This window comes from Acipenser ruthenus, chromosome 7, assembly GCF_902713425.1.
Source record: "Acipenser ruthenus chromosome 7, fAciRut3.2 maternal haplotype, whole genome shotgun sequence".
In the NCBI taxonomy this organism is placed as follows: Eukaryota; Metazoa; Chordata; class Actinopteri; order Acipenseriformes; family Acipenseridae; genus Acipenser; species Acipenser ruthenus.
In genome coordinates, this window is record NC_081195.1 from 60471138 (window position 1) to 60487466 (window position 16329).

Here is a 16329-nt window from a genome sequence, read left to right on the forward strand (position 1 = left end):
TTTCTCACTTGTGTTTTATTTTACAATTTATGAGATGACTGACCTCGGTATTTTAGAAAAAGCTTTCAGATTTTGGAAAAGCAAACCCCCACAAACAAAAAACTATCAGTAAGGTTTATTGTGCCAGTCCTGTCATAGGGTGTGTTTCTCTGGATGCTCCTGTATTATTGTCACAGAGTTTTAGTAGGTGTACTGCCGTATGTCTTACATTATACTATCTATACAGTACTGCATACAACAATCATATGGGGTTTCCAAAACTTAACAAATCAAACGAAGACTATACAGATGTTCCCTGTAATACACTTGGAACATTTTCTAATTGAAAGATATACAGTTATACAAAAAAACAAGTAGTGTTTGATTACCAATCTTTATAGCAGTGGAAGCTAAACTCCTTGTCATTTAAGCCACATTATTATTATTATTACATTTCTTAGCAGACGCCCTTATCCAGGGCGACTTACAATTATTACAAGATATCACATTATTTTTACATACAATTACCCATTTATACAGTTGGGTTTTTACTGGAGCAATCTAGGTAAAGTACCTTGCTCAAGGGTACAACAGCAGTGCCCCCCACTGGGGATTGAACCCACAACCCTCCGGTCAGAAGTCCAGAGCCCTAACCACTACTCCACACTGCTGCATTGTTGTCTCATATCTCACATTCTGTGTAACATGCAAGTCTTGTATGGGTTTGGAAACGTCTCTAAAAGTACACAAGCGCTTCTCTTTTATTCATGCTTGATTATATATTTTTTAAATTACTTGCTCATCCTATCCAGGCCCCTCATCATCTATGTTTGACTCACAGTTTTAAAGCATTGCTCCATCAGTGAAATACCCATTACACTTGTTTCAACAGTGCATAATTTTTGCATCACTTTGAATCGTTTTGCTTAATCTACCACTTTAAGAATTTCCAAAGATATCGGTGGTGTAATCAGTCATCTAGCTGAGGACTTCCTGCTCCTGAACACTTATCATTGTCCTCTGACTTCTATGTATGTATTTTGATGGCAGATGTTTCCATTCGACTGCCTAGTGATTAATTGATTCATTTGAGGGACTTGTCACATGTGACCCTAAAACCTTTCTTCCCTTGTACAAGGTGCAAACACCCTTTAAGTGAAAGGTATATGCGGCAGAGATGCATGGTTCTTTGATAGAACCAGCTAGATTTATTTGAGGTTTTCCCACTGATGATGGGAATGAGAATGTAGAGATGGGAGCCCGTCTAACAAGATTTTAGTTTTTGCAGGTAACAGGCTTTTAAACACTCACCCTCACCTTTAGTGGCTTTGATGGACTCACTGAGAGCAGAAACTGACCCAAGACTTTCATTGATCATCAGCGGTTTTGAATTCAAGGTCTATAATGAGTGATTTTTTAATATTAACTAATGAAAAGTACCTTTTGGTAACAGAAAAAATAGTTTACGGTGTAATGTCCATTACTTCATTATATTATAGAAATGAATAAGAACCTGGCAGCAGAAGCGAGCATTTCATTTAATTAAATTAGAAAAGTTGTCTACAACATAAATTCTTATCAGAAAAGCATCTAACTTTAATTGGAAAGAAGTTTGTAAGCCAAAAAACACTGAGCCTTTTAGGTATTGCAAATAAAAAGCAATCTTTAGACAGAATTACATTGCACTTATTTAAGTTTTACTGTAATAGAGAATAAGTATGTATTACAGGGAAACTGTTAAGTTTAAAAGTGAAACAATTTAATACAAAGCTGTAACCTAGTTTATTAACTTGGGCACATGCATAAAGCTACAAGCTTTTTGTTAGTAGATGTACTGCAGGGTACCCCTTGGTTCTGTCTGCCAGCTTGAAGCAATATTGGGGTTAAAGCTGGTTTGCTGGTCAATTAATAAAATTAATGAGAGCTTGGTAGTTGCTGGAGATTGAGATGTGGACCTCTTATCTGTAGAGATACCGGTCCGAGGTGTCTCTTGAATCCGACCAAAGCATGACTTCATGCAATGAATTTGGAAAAGCGCTGACAGTAGAGTTTCATAATAATTAAAACTAACTTTTGCAGGAAAGCAGGTGGTCTGAAACTTGCTCGAACAGGGAATTTCTTGAAACAGAGCGAGAGGTCAAGCTTAGTTTAAGAATTAAAAATCTAACATGAGACTGTTACATTTAACTGTTTTCTATAACCTGGATTTAAATTAAAATACATCTTTCTATATACACTATATTCTCTCTCTCTCTCTCTCTCTCTCTCTCTCTCTCTCTCTCTCTCTCTCTCTCTATATATATATATATATATATATATATATATATATACACACACACACACACACACTTGTATTTCATTTACTCATATTCTATTTAGTATTAAGGATCTCCATGATACCGAGGAAAATAATATCAATTAAAAAGTTCACCTCACATATTTTGGAAATGAGGAAGGGAAGGACATGAGATGATATGCAATTAATTTTAAAGGAGTTACTGTCACTTTTTAAATATATTATTCACTTAAAAGTTAAGGGTTGTATAACAAACCTAATAATTAGATTTAATTGGGTCTTCTGACACATGAAGCAGAGAAAAACTTCTATAAAAGTTGAGGCAAGACTTAAGTCAAGCATCATTCGACTTGCTAACTACAAGTTGTGAGGTCCATGCTCTGAAGATCTCTGAAAAAGCTGGTTGCTGTTCAGTCGTATTCAGAAGTCTCTGCCTTTGAAGACAGTTCTTGTCTTTATATTATATTCTACAACTACACTTCCATATAGTGGAAGGTAAGCACCATTTTGAATGTATATCTCACTTAAATTTAAGCATTTGCTGTAAGGTATAGAAATTATGGTTTAGCTTTAGAGAGTGATATATTGGATGCTTTCGGATTTAGCGGTGGGCGCTATAGCATTTTTGCATGCATGGCCTAAGGGGAAAAAACATGTGATAACCATATTTGTATTGAAGTAATGCTTTTAAACTTCTAAGGCACTGGACTGCCCAGACTGCGTATTAGCTGGGATCCGAAGTGGTCTGTAAACTACTCAATACATTATTTAGCATTTAATAAACCGAAGGAGAACTAATACTGCTCTGATTCATTAAAAATTCAAATTAAATGAGTCTGTGTGATTTTCTTGATTATTTAAAAGTTGCCTGGATACATTGCAAGCCCAGTGCATGAACAATCCACTTACAGGAGTCCAAAACATCTCTGTGTCCACCTGAAACATCTCCCCTGAGTTTGAGTGTGCTCAGAGCATATATATATATATATATATATATATATATATATATATATATATATACAGCTCTGGAAAAAATTAAGAGACCACTGCAAAATTATCAGTTTCTCTGGTTTTACTATTTATAGGTATGTGTTTGGGTAAAATGAACATTTTTGTTTTATTCTATAAACTACTGACAACATTTCTCCCAAATTCCAAATAAAAATATTGTCATTTAGAGCACTTATTTGCAGAAAATGACAACTGGTCAAAATAACAAAAAAGATGCAGTGTTGTCAGACCTCGAATAATGCAAAGAAAATAAGTTCATATTCATTTTTAAACAACACAATACTAATGTTTTAACTTAGGAAGAGTTCAGAAATCAATATTTGGTGGAATAACCCTGATTTTCAATCATAGCTGTCATGCGTCTTGGCATGCTCTCCACCAGTCTTTCACATTGATGTTGGGTGACTTTATGCCACTCCTGGCGCAAAAATTCAAGCAGCTCGGCTTTGTTTGATGGCTTGTGACCATCCATCTTCCTCTTGATCACATTCCAGAGGTTTTCAATGGGGTTCAGGTCTGGAGATTGGACTGGCCATGACAGGGTCTTGATCTGGTGGTCCTCCATCCACACCTTGATTGACCTGGCTGTGTGGCATGGAGCATTGTCCTGCTGGAAAAACCAATCCTCAGAGTTGGGGAACATTGTCAGAGCAGAAGGAAGCAAGTTTTCTTCCAGGACAACCTTGTACTTGGCTTGATTCATGCGTCCTTCACAAAGACAAATCTGCCCGATTCCAGCCTTGCTGAAGCACCCCCAGATCATCACCAATCCTCCACCACATTTCACAGTTGGTGCGAGACACTGTGGCTTGTAGGCCTCTCCAGGTCTCTGTCTAATCATTAGACAACCAGGTGTTGGGCAAAGCTGAAAATTGGACTCATCAGAGAAGATGACCTTACTCCAGTCCTCTACGGTCCAATCCTTATGGTCTTTTGCAAACCTCAGCCTGGCTCTTCTTTGCTTCTCATTGATGATGGGCTTTTTTCTAGCTTTGCACGACTTTAGCCCTGCCCCTAGGAGCCTGTTTCGAACCATCCTCGTCGTGCACTTCACCCCAGCTGCCGTTTGCCATTCTTTTTGTAGGTCACTTGATGTCATCCTACGGTTGCTGAGTGACATTCGAATGAGTTGGCGGTCATCCCGGTCAGTGGAGAGTCGTTTTCGCCCTCTGCCGGTCTGTAGCTTTGTTGTCCCCAATGTGTGCTACTTGACCTTGTTCTTATGAACCGCCGTCTTTGAAATTTTAAGGATAGAAGCAACCCGACGCTCACGTATCCCTCTGCCAGTAAAGCCAGAATTAAAGCCTTCTTTCCCTCACTCAAAACTTTCCTTTTCAACTCTTTGGGCATGGTCAATAGTTATTTTTTGATTCCAATTACTTTTGAGGTACTACTAGCACTGTTTTGCCATCCAGCTGGTCCTATTGCAAGAGGATAGTGATGACCACAGGAGTGGTTTTTATACTTTTCCTCGTTAAATAAGATTTGGTTCAGGTGATCCCCTAATCAGTACCTCATTCAGTAGAATGAGGTGTGCCTGTGTTGGAATTCAACAGACACTGGAATGGAATGGCTGCCATACATGTAGAGATGCTGATTTAAGAAAAATTTGCAGTGGTCTCTTAATTTTTTCCAGAGCTGTATATATATATATATATATATATATATATATATATATATATATATATATATATATATATATAGCACATTCCACAACCTTAATGCACCCAAGCTGAAACAAACAGAGTTTATTGAAGGGTCAAAGGAACCCCTACAACAAATGGATTAAGCAGTATCTCAGACTGAAGTTTCTTTGGTCAGATCATGTGAGGGGAATTATACCAAATACTATGAAAGAGAAGGTGAGTTAAAACATTTTGCATCACCCTATAAAATAAACTAATTTTGCTTCATAAAGTCGAACAAAACCTGCTGAATAATGTTATGCTAACATATTGAATTACATACCACATCTTAGTTTTTCATATACTTAACGAGAAACTGACTGAAAAATTACATTTCGAAATCTACTATTATTACTTTTGTGATATAATTTTGTAGTTTCTTTGAGTACGTGATCTAAGGATCTAAATTATGTTCATATAGCTCATATAGTTTTTATTATGTCTCAATCCTAAAATTATAGGTGATGCAAAACTTTTGGCCACCGCTGTACAGTAAATACGGGTACATCAATGTAACTGACAATAATAAAATACAAAGTAACATTTATCTTAGCAAACAGCATTAGCTCAACTGTAAAAAGGTGTAAGCTCAGAAAAGATTTTAGAATCCTTGTATGAATAGCGCAGTCCAAACTGAATGATCTTCAATGACAATGCAGTAGCACAACTAATACAGTTATTCTGTACTACATATTATCATAAGCACAGCTATTATGATAAGAGCAAAATGGCTCCACAGTGGTAACATTTTCATATTTTGACATGTTATCACAATATGAACTAATACACACTGATTAATTGCAGAAACTTGGCACCAAATTACTACCAGTTCACGTGTGTTGCCATTGCTGGTAATGCCGGTGTGTGTTAATGGTTTTGATAGATTTTTCTTAAACCTCTCTTTCATGCATTCATTAAACAAAGAATACATATGAAAAAGAAAAAGACAAAATGATGATGATATTGTATTGGTTGTTTAGGGTTTTTTTTTTCTTTTGGTTGTTGCTGTTTTAACCGTCACATACATGTATATTTAGTGGTCATATCAAGACCTCACAAGAAGTGTATATACTGTAGGAAGAAGGTGCTGCATTATTACCTTAAAGACCTCATTTAAAATGCACCTGTGATTATATCATAGTTGGATGTAATGTATGTAATAGGGTTCTGCTGGTTTCGCTGGGGATTCATTTTGGAAAAGACTCAATGCAATTAAGAACCGATGGAAAAACCATCATTAAAAAATTAAAGAAAATGGTGGTGGGAGCAGACTTTTATCCCATGCACTACCTCACAACCCCAGAATTGTGGAGAACACTCTTTACAAAAGACTGCAAGCAACCACTTCACATTTTTCAATACTTCAATTTTTGATACTTATGAAATTAAATGCTGGTGGCTGTAGTTTTTCTTTGGTAATACACACCTATGACATGTAATGTGACAAGCAACACAGACATGCTACAGTGGCCCAAAGCACAGAAACCTTCAACCTTCAGTGCTCATCCGTGTGGTTCACTTCCTGGAAATGTACAGCATTGCTGATTCATCATATTGGTACAGCTGATGCAGTCAAAAGCGCGTTTGTGCTGTACACAATTTACAAGCTGTTGAACCTGTATTGGGATTTTATTATCTGTGCAGTAGTTGAAAACCAATCACTCCATGGACACATTTTGATTAGATATACATCGACATAGAAGGGTTTTTCTTTTTCTTTTTTTAATGAATTGACTGAACAGAATGTGGATCAGCTTTCATGACCAATACGAATACTGTTGAAAATAAGAGTGCCATTCTCTTCTCATATTGGATATACAGGTCTGATCACAAGCGATCTGCAATGCATTTATCATGTATGTATTGCAGTATTTACTGCCCTCTACTGATAGAAATTACAATTACAACTGCATTTTCATGTGAACACATTAGTAACCAATTAAATACAATGCAATATTTAACAGAAAATATAGAACGCTATAATTTTGTCAAATTCTATTGCTTGAACACTGTATACTGACGAGATACATTTTAAAATCAAAGTTTACTGGTGTCTTTTTAAAACATACAATTTTAGCATTTAGTTGATTTCTCATTTTTATTATAGAACTTTTGTATTCTGCATGAACATGGCTTACGGTAAAAGAGCCCACATGTTTTTTCCCCCCATTGCTTTTAAAGCCTTACAATATTTTAATAACAACAACGGTTATAGATGGAGCATATGGCATTATCTTTTTACAAGCTTATTAATGTATTTTTGTAAATAAATGACAATTTGTTATTAACACAATCTGCTCTACTTACAGAATGGAAAAATATATCATGTTAAAAAAAACCAGAAATGTGATATTAATCTAACCACAATTTCAGTAGAATGCAGTATTGGAGAAGAGATACTTATCAATTCAGAGATACTATGTAGTTAACAGGCTGTTTCTATTAAACAACCTGTTTCACCCTAAACACCACAAAGCATTATTTGTTCCAGAATGTTTAAAGTAAAAAGTATTTGTATGGAGAAAAATGACCATTCCTTGCTAGTGCAGTGATCCAGCCCATGAATGCTACTAACAACTTCCTGTCATCATTATCGCCTTAGTTAAACAGAACACCACACTACATAAATCAGACATGAAACAAAGTTTTTGCTGAGGCCAACTGATTTGCTTTAATCTAGTTTATATAACAGAAGTACATGACAAGAATCATGTATTTCACCTTTGGTCTCACATATACGGTATTGTACTGGCTTTTTGGTGCTCATACACTAGACATTACTGGAAGGCTGATTTATCTGTGGTGCATTTGTGGTTTAAGGCATTGACTCCCAGTGGGAAGATCTGCCTGCTCTCACTGACAAGGTCATATTCGAATTGTAGTTGTTTTTCCACTTGTCTCTTTTCAAAGTAGGGGCCATATCGTGGGGTGGGGGTGAGGGGCAGATAAAAGATACAGTGGGCTGTTTACAGTGCTTGAACTACTGTACCTCCCTAAAATGCACAAACCTGATTCTTTGTGGGAATCAACTCGCTGTATTTTTACTGGATGTAGTAACAGGAAAGGATGGTAGACATCAATCTTTCAATACACACTGTATAAAGCAAAGTGCATTGTGGGGGAGTTCTGAGCGTCTCGACCACTATTACTAGGGGTCTACTGTATTTTTCGCGGTTAGGTTATGGGATAAAATTAGGATTTCGCTGACCTGTTTAAACATTAAATAAACCTAAGTAAACAATATTTCAGAGCACTATAATATAAAAGCCGTAAAATAGTGGTACTTGCTTCCTTACTAAAATGGAGTGCTGTCATTTGTTAAAGGCAAGCATGCAACATCCCCCAGCAGTTGCTGCTGACATTCTCTGTCTGGTGTGGACTTGGCCATGCATTGAGACTGCACGTCTGCATCCACTGAAGTGGTTGGAAGTGTAAGGCAAAGCTTTACTAAGTTATGCAGATGTGGAAATCGATTAGAAACAGTCCCAAAACTCGGTTACCCTCAAGGGCATCTGGCATACTTTAATAAAGGCAATATATGCAGCACGTTCGTTGTCATGTTATTTGTCCCATCCAATAATGTATTTTATTAGTACCGAGTCAAAACAGAAAACTCATCCTGTCTACAAAATAGACGACGGGGTCTCAGCGTGATGCGTGACTCCATTACAGATAAGCTATCTGACACAGCGATGGTGTGTGGAACAGAGCACTGCACTGGACAAGCACAGCACCCTGCAGATTGAAATGCATGATGTATAAACCGATCAATTTGCCTGCATCCCGTAGTTCTGGAAACTGATGTGATTGTTGCGGTGGTATCATACGCCACCGATCCCTATAGACGCCCTCAGGGTTTGGGGTTTGCTGATTACTACTGTCAGTGATACTTAATATGTCAATCTCTTCCTCTCGCACAATGCCGTGTCTCGCTTTGGGCAAGGCAACACACATTCGTTGTGCAATCTCTGATTCCTGTGTAATATTTGACTGCAGACCCACTGCAGCTATTAGCATCCCAGCCCAGCCCAGTACAGTTGGAATGACATCCTTTTCATCCAATGACAACCCCAAGCGCGTTACCCTTATACGTCAAACATCATCCAGTATCCAATAGAATAACAATAAAAGGTTCCTCCAGTCGGTTGGGCTTGGTTGACTGGCGGTGCAGCGGACCCAGGTGTGCTTTGCAGAGACTGCACAGATCGACGATTCGTGGTTTCAGGTAAGAAAATAAGGGCATGCGAAAAATAGAACCCATACAGTTTAATTAGCGGTGGTAGCAAATGTGAACACATGTGAACTGTAAAGACCAGTGGAACAAACTACCGCAATGCAGAAACATGACAGCGGGTTTCTCCAGAAAGCCTATAATGTAGATTCGTATACGAATAGACTGTTCTTTAAAAGAAAAAAAAAAAAAAAGGTTACATTTGTGCACAGGATGCATTGGAATGCTTTACATTACATTACATTGCTATTGGTATGTTGTTGTTTTTTTGGTTTGTTTTGTTTGTTTTGTTTTTGTTTTTTGTAATACAATATGTCCATACAAACATATTGCACAGATGCTGTTACATTAATCCTGTACTAGACTGTACTACCGGCATGTGGAAATAAACATCAACTATGACATTACTGTTAATGTAAAAATATTATTATTATTATTATTATTATTATTATTATTATTATTATTATTATTATTATTATTATTAATTACACTGCAGCTGTTGTTAAAGATAAAACGATTCTATTTGCTAATATTGTTTTGCCAAAAAAATAAACAGAAAGGGCGTGTGTGATTCACAAGCACGAAGCACTGTCAGGAGTGTATTAATAATTAAAATGTCAGATTATGCACCGAATGCTAGTTTAATAAGCAGTGGTCGCAATTTATTGTATTTCTTGCTCTTATTGTATTACTTGTATTGTAACACTTGAAATGTATTTGCTTACGATTGTAAGTCGCCCTGGATAAGGGCGTCTGCTAAGAAATAAATAATAATAATAATAATAATAATAATAATAATAATAATAATAATAATAATTTATAACACCTTACTCAACAAAACGTGAAAACCTGATTGTTAATGACATTTTCCAAACAATTGCACCAATATTTGCGATTGAATGATTAGGATGAGGGACTAGGTGCTTTGACAAGCTGGAATGAGAAACTCAGTTCCAGACATGTGTATTACTTCCAGTTTCTGCATTCTTACAGTATTTGCCTAGTACACTATACTTTATTAGACGGGGCTTCCGCCATAGTTACTTTATTGACCAATTGAATTGGCGGATCTGTCTATAGCTCTTAGCTGCATAAGGATGAATATAATTATCTAATGCAGTAACCCACAATTTCTTGAGACATTTTGTAGTGTGACCTATTCACATAATATATTGCATGCTAAGTACTCAGGTGTTTTATGAGTTGACACAGTGTCTGTTAAACTTCCACCTGATGCTTCTGGGTTGTATATGAAGTGTATAAACTTTTCTAAGCCTTCATATGAAGTTATTTTAAAGCACTTGATAATGCATCCCATTTCACCACCAGTATTCCCCAATAGCCAAGGGTCACTGTGTACACTTTGAGTCTCTTATGTGAGACTTTCATATAACATAGTGAGCTGCTAACCAGCAAAGTTTGCTTGAGAAGGTCTTGGAAAGTGATTATACTGCAGTTAATGGACACTTAAATGAATCATTGCACCCTGTAGGCCTGTGGTTGAATACATTTTTCTTATTATTCTGTACCAGTCCTGGAAATGCATTTGTGCACATGTGTGTGATAGGTTCACCTTCTGTATAAAAGCATGGTACATGTTCAAAAGATTTTTGGTAAAAACATCTGTTTGTCATTCTGCCAGGAAATTAATGTTTTCCAGAATTAAACATGTGGCCAGCAGGGTTTCTGGCTGCAGTGGCTGGAGGATAGACTGGTAAATCACTACCACTACTGCACTACATAGAAACTCAGTTTCTCATTTGTATGAATCTTATGAGAGATGCTTTAAAAAAGTAGATTAAAAACCCCATTACTGTCTGTACAAACAACAACATGTACAAACAACAGGACACGTTTAGTTAAAATAATGCAAGTTGTTGATAAAATGTGGATAAAACAGGTATTCACTAGTATTGTTGCAGTTCAATGCAAGCTTATTGAGTATGTATAACCATTTTAATTGTCATGTGTTTGTGATAGAAAATGCACAAACTATTAAATAAAATGGTGCAAATATAAAATGTTGGGTACTTGCTTGTACTACTTGCATTTTATTTTAAATGTAATCTTATGTGGAATTTTCATAGTTTGTAATCAGAAGCTGAAAAAAAAAAAACATTTTTGGCATTTCTCCAAATAGGGAGACTCTCATTGAGAAGTTCAGTATTCCTCGATATTCTTCTTCTCCACTGCTTAGAGTCTGGAAGAAAAGTGATTGTGACCCAACCTGACCTTATGGGTTAGCATGGGCAGGATAACTTGCTATTCCTATGATTTGTTGGTGGTTTGTTTTCCACGGAAAATATCTGATTCTTCAGGAAACAACTTTAAAGACAGTTGGTGGCATTGAAAGTGTTTAACGAACTCATGGTTGTTATCAGTCAGCCAACACAATTTACAAATATATTACTAAAATGACCTATTTATGAACTGTAGGCTGTATGATACCAGAGATATCCAGCCTGGCTCTTTTGTACAGTGGAAAGATCTGGATTGGCTAGTGCTAATACTGTGCCTGAGGTCAAATCCCCTCTGGCCTATGTGAAAGTGTTACCTGATTTCAGTATATGTGGATGGGCGTTGTCTCAAAAGACTTGGTATTTAGGTAAAGTACTGTTCACTGTATTGTTCCTTTTAATCGTACATGAACTCCAAAGACCTGATACTTCCTGCAATCCATGGGAATTTAGCAAATACATATGGCTGTTATTTATTATTATTTATTTCTTAGCAGATGCCCTAACCTAGGGCGACTTACAGTTGTTACAAGATATCACATTAATTTTACATACAATTATCCATTTATACAGTTGGGTTTTTACTGGAGCAATCTAGGTAAAGTACCTTGCTCAAGGGTACAGCAGCAGAGTCCCCCATAATTATGTCAAGAATCAGCATCTGACTTCAGTCTTATTCCAATTACAAATTGATGCTGATTAAGAATGTCCAATACAGTTGTTGGCACTGATAAGTGTCCTTTTTTAAAAGCTCATTCTAAGGTAATAAGCTGTTTAGGGTGACATTTATATCAGAGCAAACACAAGTCAACTTCACTATCCCACATAACTGCAGGTCCACAGGTTTCCTACTGAAGACCATAGGTACTTCCAATCAAGGGTTTCTTTAGCCGTCATGTGAGATTAGAGATTGAGACTAATTTGATTATTAGTCTCGCCCGCTACACCTGTGCCCGCTGTGTCCTTGTTTAGTTAATTGCTGCTGCTAATGAGATGCAATGGGTCTGATTTTGTTTTTTACAGGGAAGTTGGCAAAGATGTTGAAAGTGATACAAATAATCAAATTAGTCTCCCTCTTTTTAGTCTTTAGTTTCGCATTGATGATGCAAATAGCCCTTGTGGGAAACTAACTTGAAGCATGTAACCAATAAACCGTGCTGAGTTCAAACGTTTTAAAAATAACTTCAAAGGATGTAAGAAAGACAGAAACAAAACAAGAACTGGAAATCAAAAAACATGATGTACATATTTATTCTACCATTAATGGCTGCTGTTTGCCAGTGCACTGTATACAATACCATTGAACATTACTGTTGTCTTTCAAGCCTCGGATTTAAAGGAATTTGTCATACATTAAATAGTTGAAACAGTGCAACAGTGCAAAACCATTTACCATATATTTCATATGACCTGCATCCAGTGACTCGGTTACACTATGTAACACAATGTTTGTTCCTGGGTAGTAAATGTTATTTCCTAATTGCTTATGCCTCAGAAGTTTAGAAAATGGCTATTATTCCCCACAAACTTTGCTTTTGTGACCAGGACAGTGATATTTTGAAATTTACCTATTTCCAATGAGAAAACCGGCGAATTTGTGTCTTTTCATTCACATAAAGTCAGAAAAAACAACATATGAATCCAAATTAACATGTATTTATACTAAAGTAATACAAAAATGACTACAAAAGATTTAGAAGTGAGTAGTTTTTCAAGATTTACGATTATACTGTAAATCACTTTCACGAATCAGCCCCCAAATGTAGTCTCCCATCATGTTCTCGTTATACTGTCCTTGGTAGCGGCGTTCAAAGTCCAGTATATCCTGGTGGAAGCGCTCGCCTTGCTCCTCCGAGTACGCTCCCATGTTCTCCTTGAATTTATCAAGATGAGCATCAAGGATATGGACTTTGAGTGACATCCTACAGCCCATTGTGCTGTAGTTCTTCACCAGAGTCTCAACCAGCTCCACATAGTTTTCAGCCTTGTGATTGCCCAGGAAGCCCCAAACCACTGCGACAAAGCTGTTCCAAGCCGCTTTCTCCTTACTAGTGAGCTTCTTGGGGAATTCATTGCACTCCAAGATCTTCTTTATCTGTGGTCCGACTAAGACACCGGCTTTGACCTTTGCCTCAGACAGCTTAGGGAAGAAGTCTTGAAGGTACTTGAAGGCTGCCGACTCCTTATCTAGAGCTCTGACAAATTGTTTCATAAGGCCCAATTTGATGTGCAGTGGTGGCATCAGCACCTTCCGGGGGTCCCAGCCGTACTCATCGTACTTCAAGGCGTCCAGCAAGGTCTTGATGCTGTTGTAATCCTCTTTGAGGTGCACCGAGTGGGCCAGGGGAAGAGACGGGTACTTGTTACCATTATGGAGCAGCACGGCTTTGAGGCTCCTGGATGAGCTGTCAATGAAGGACAGTATAACGAGAACATGATGGGAGACTACATTTGGGGGCTGATTCGTGAAAGTGATTTACAGTATAATCGTAAATCTCGAAAAACTACTCACTTCTAAATCTTTTGTAGTCATTTTTGTATTACTTTAGTATAAATACATGTTAATTTGGATTCATATGTTGTTTTTTTCTGACTTTATGTGAATGAAAAGACACAAATTCGCCGGTTTTCTCATTGGAAATAGGTAAATTTCAAAATATCACTGTCCTGGTCACAAAAGCAAAGTTTGTGGGGAATAATAGCCATTTTCTAAACTTCTGAGGCATAAGCAATTAGGAAATAACACTTACTACCCAGGAACAAAAAAAATAATAATAATTGTTACACGGTGTTATTAATGATTCAGGAAGTCATGAGATCTGAGTTAAATCCAGTTCATGAGCACATGACCTGTTATGAAAACATTCATTTTAAAAACAAGAAAGAAAACAGAAAGTACTGATTAGAGGAGAAACCTCAAAATGGAGCGAGGTAACCAGTGGAGTACCACAGGGATCAGTATTAGGTCCTCTGCTCTTCCTAATCTACATTAATAACTTAGATTCTGGTATACAGTAGTAAGCAAACTTGTTAAATTTGTAGACGACACAAAAATAGGAGGAGTGGCAAACACCGTTGCAGCAGCAAGGTTATTCAAAATGATCTAGGCAGCATTCCAAACTGGGCAGAGACATGGCAAATTACATTTAATATAGAAAAGTCTAAGGTACTGCATGCAGGCAATACAAATGTCCATTATAAATACCATATGGGAGATACTGAAATTGTAGAAGGAATGTATGAAAAATAATAATAATAAATAATAAAAAATAATTTATTTCTTAGCAGACGCCCTTATCCAGGGCGACTTACAAGATATCACATTATTTTTACATACAATTACCCATTTACACAGTTGGGTTTTTACTGGAGCAATCTAGGTAAAGTACCTTGCTCAAGGGTACAGCAGCAGTGTCCCCACCGGGGATTGAACACATGACCCTCCGGTCAAGAGTCCAGAGCCCTAACCACTACTCCACACTGCTGAAAAAGAGCTAGGAGCTTATGTTGACTCAGAAATGTCTTCATCTTGGCTCCCGAGTGGCGCATCCAGTAAAAGCACTCGCTAGAGTGCAGGATGCGCTCTATAGCCTGGACATCGCGAGTTCGAGTCCAGGCTATTCCACAGCTCCCAGGGGGCGGCGCTCAATTGGCCGAGCGTCGCCGGGGGGAGGGAGGGTTAGGTCGGCCAGGGTGTCCTCGGCTCACTGCGCACCAGCGACCCCTGTAGTCTGGCCGGGCGCCTGCAGGCTTGCCTGTAAGCTGCCCAGAGCTGCGTTATCCTCCGACGCTGTAGCTCTGAGGCGGCTGCATGGTGAGTCTGCAGAGTGTAAAGAAGCGGGCGGCTGACGGCACACGCTTTGGAGGACAGCGTGTGTTCATCTTCACCCCTCCCAAGTCAGCGCAGGGGTGGTAGCGGTGAGCTGAGTCTAAAAATAATTGGGCATTTCAAATTGGGGAGAAAATAATAAAAACTAATTGGCAACAACTAAATTTAAAAAAAAAAGAAAAAAAAAAAAGAAATGTCTTCATCTAGACAATGTGGGGAAGCTATAAAAAAGGCCAACAAAATGCTCGGATATATAGTAAAAAGTGTTGAATTTAAATCAAGGGAAGTAATGTTAAAACTTTACAATGCATTAGTAAGACCTTATCTAGAATATTGTGTTCAGTTCTGGTCACCTTGCTACAAAAAGGTGCTCTAGAAAGAGTGCAAAGAAGAGCGACCAGAATTATTCCTGGTTTAAAAGGCATGTCATATACAGACAGGTTAAAATAATTGAATCTATTCAGTCTTGAACAAAGAAGACTACGCGGCGATCTGATTCAAGCATTCAAAATTCTTAAAGGTATTGACAATGTCGACCCAGGGGACTTTTTCGACCTGAAAAGAGAAACAAGGACCAGGGGTCACAAATGAAGATTAGATAGAGGGGCATTCAAAACAAAAGATAGGAGGCACTTTGTTACACAGAGAATTGTGGGAGTCTGGAACCAACTCCCCAGTAATGTTGTTGAAGCTGACACCCTGGGATCCTTCAAGAAGTTGCTTGAAGAGATTCTGGGATCAATATGCTATTAACAACCAAACGAGCAAGATGGGCTGAATGGCCTCCTCTCGTTTGTTTAATTTAGTAGTCGCCAATTAGTTTTTTTGTTGTTTTCTCCCCAATTTAGTAGTGTCCAGTTATTTTTGTTTAGCTCAGCTCACCGCTCTGAACCATGTGCCATCAGCCGACTGCTTTTTTTCACACTGCAGACTCACCATGCAGCCACCCAGAGTTACAGCGTTGGAGGACAACGCAGCTCTGGGCAGCTTACAGGTGCGTAGTGGTGCGTGGTGAGCCGAGGACACCCTGGCTGACCTAACCTTCCCTCCCCCCAGGCGGC

General features: G+C 37.9%; 1 protein-coding gene across 5 annotated transcripts in view; it reads left to right on the forward strand.

Moving 5' to 3' along the window:
- The first annotated feature begins 9072 nt into the window (after window positions 1-9072).
- The window catches only part of LOC117415372 (contactin-1-like), an 88979-nt gene continuing 81722 nt past the window's right edge, over window positions 9073-16329 (forward strand). For 2 of the 5 annotated variants that reach the window (XM_059027487.1, XM_034025633.3), the window contains exon 1: window positions 9073-9196. The gene's annotated coding sequence lies outside the window, so the exon portion shown is untranslated. The remainder of the gene's footprint in view (window positions 9197-16329) is intronic. The other 3 variants (XM_059027490.1, XM_059027489.1, XM_059027488.1) reach the window with 3 other exon arrangements.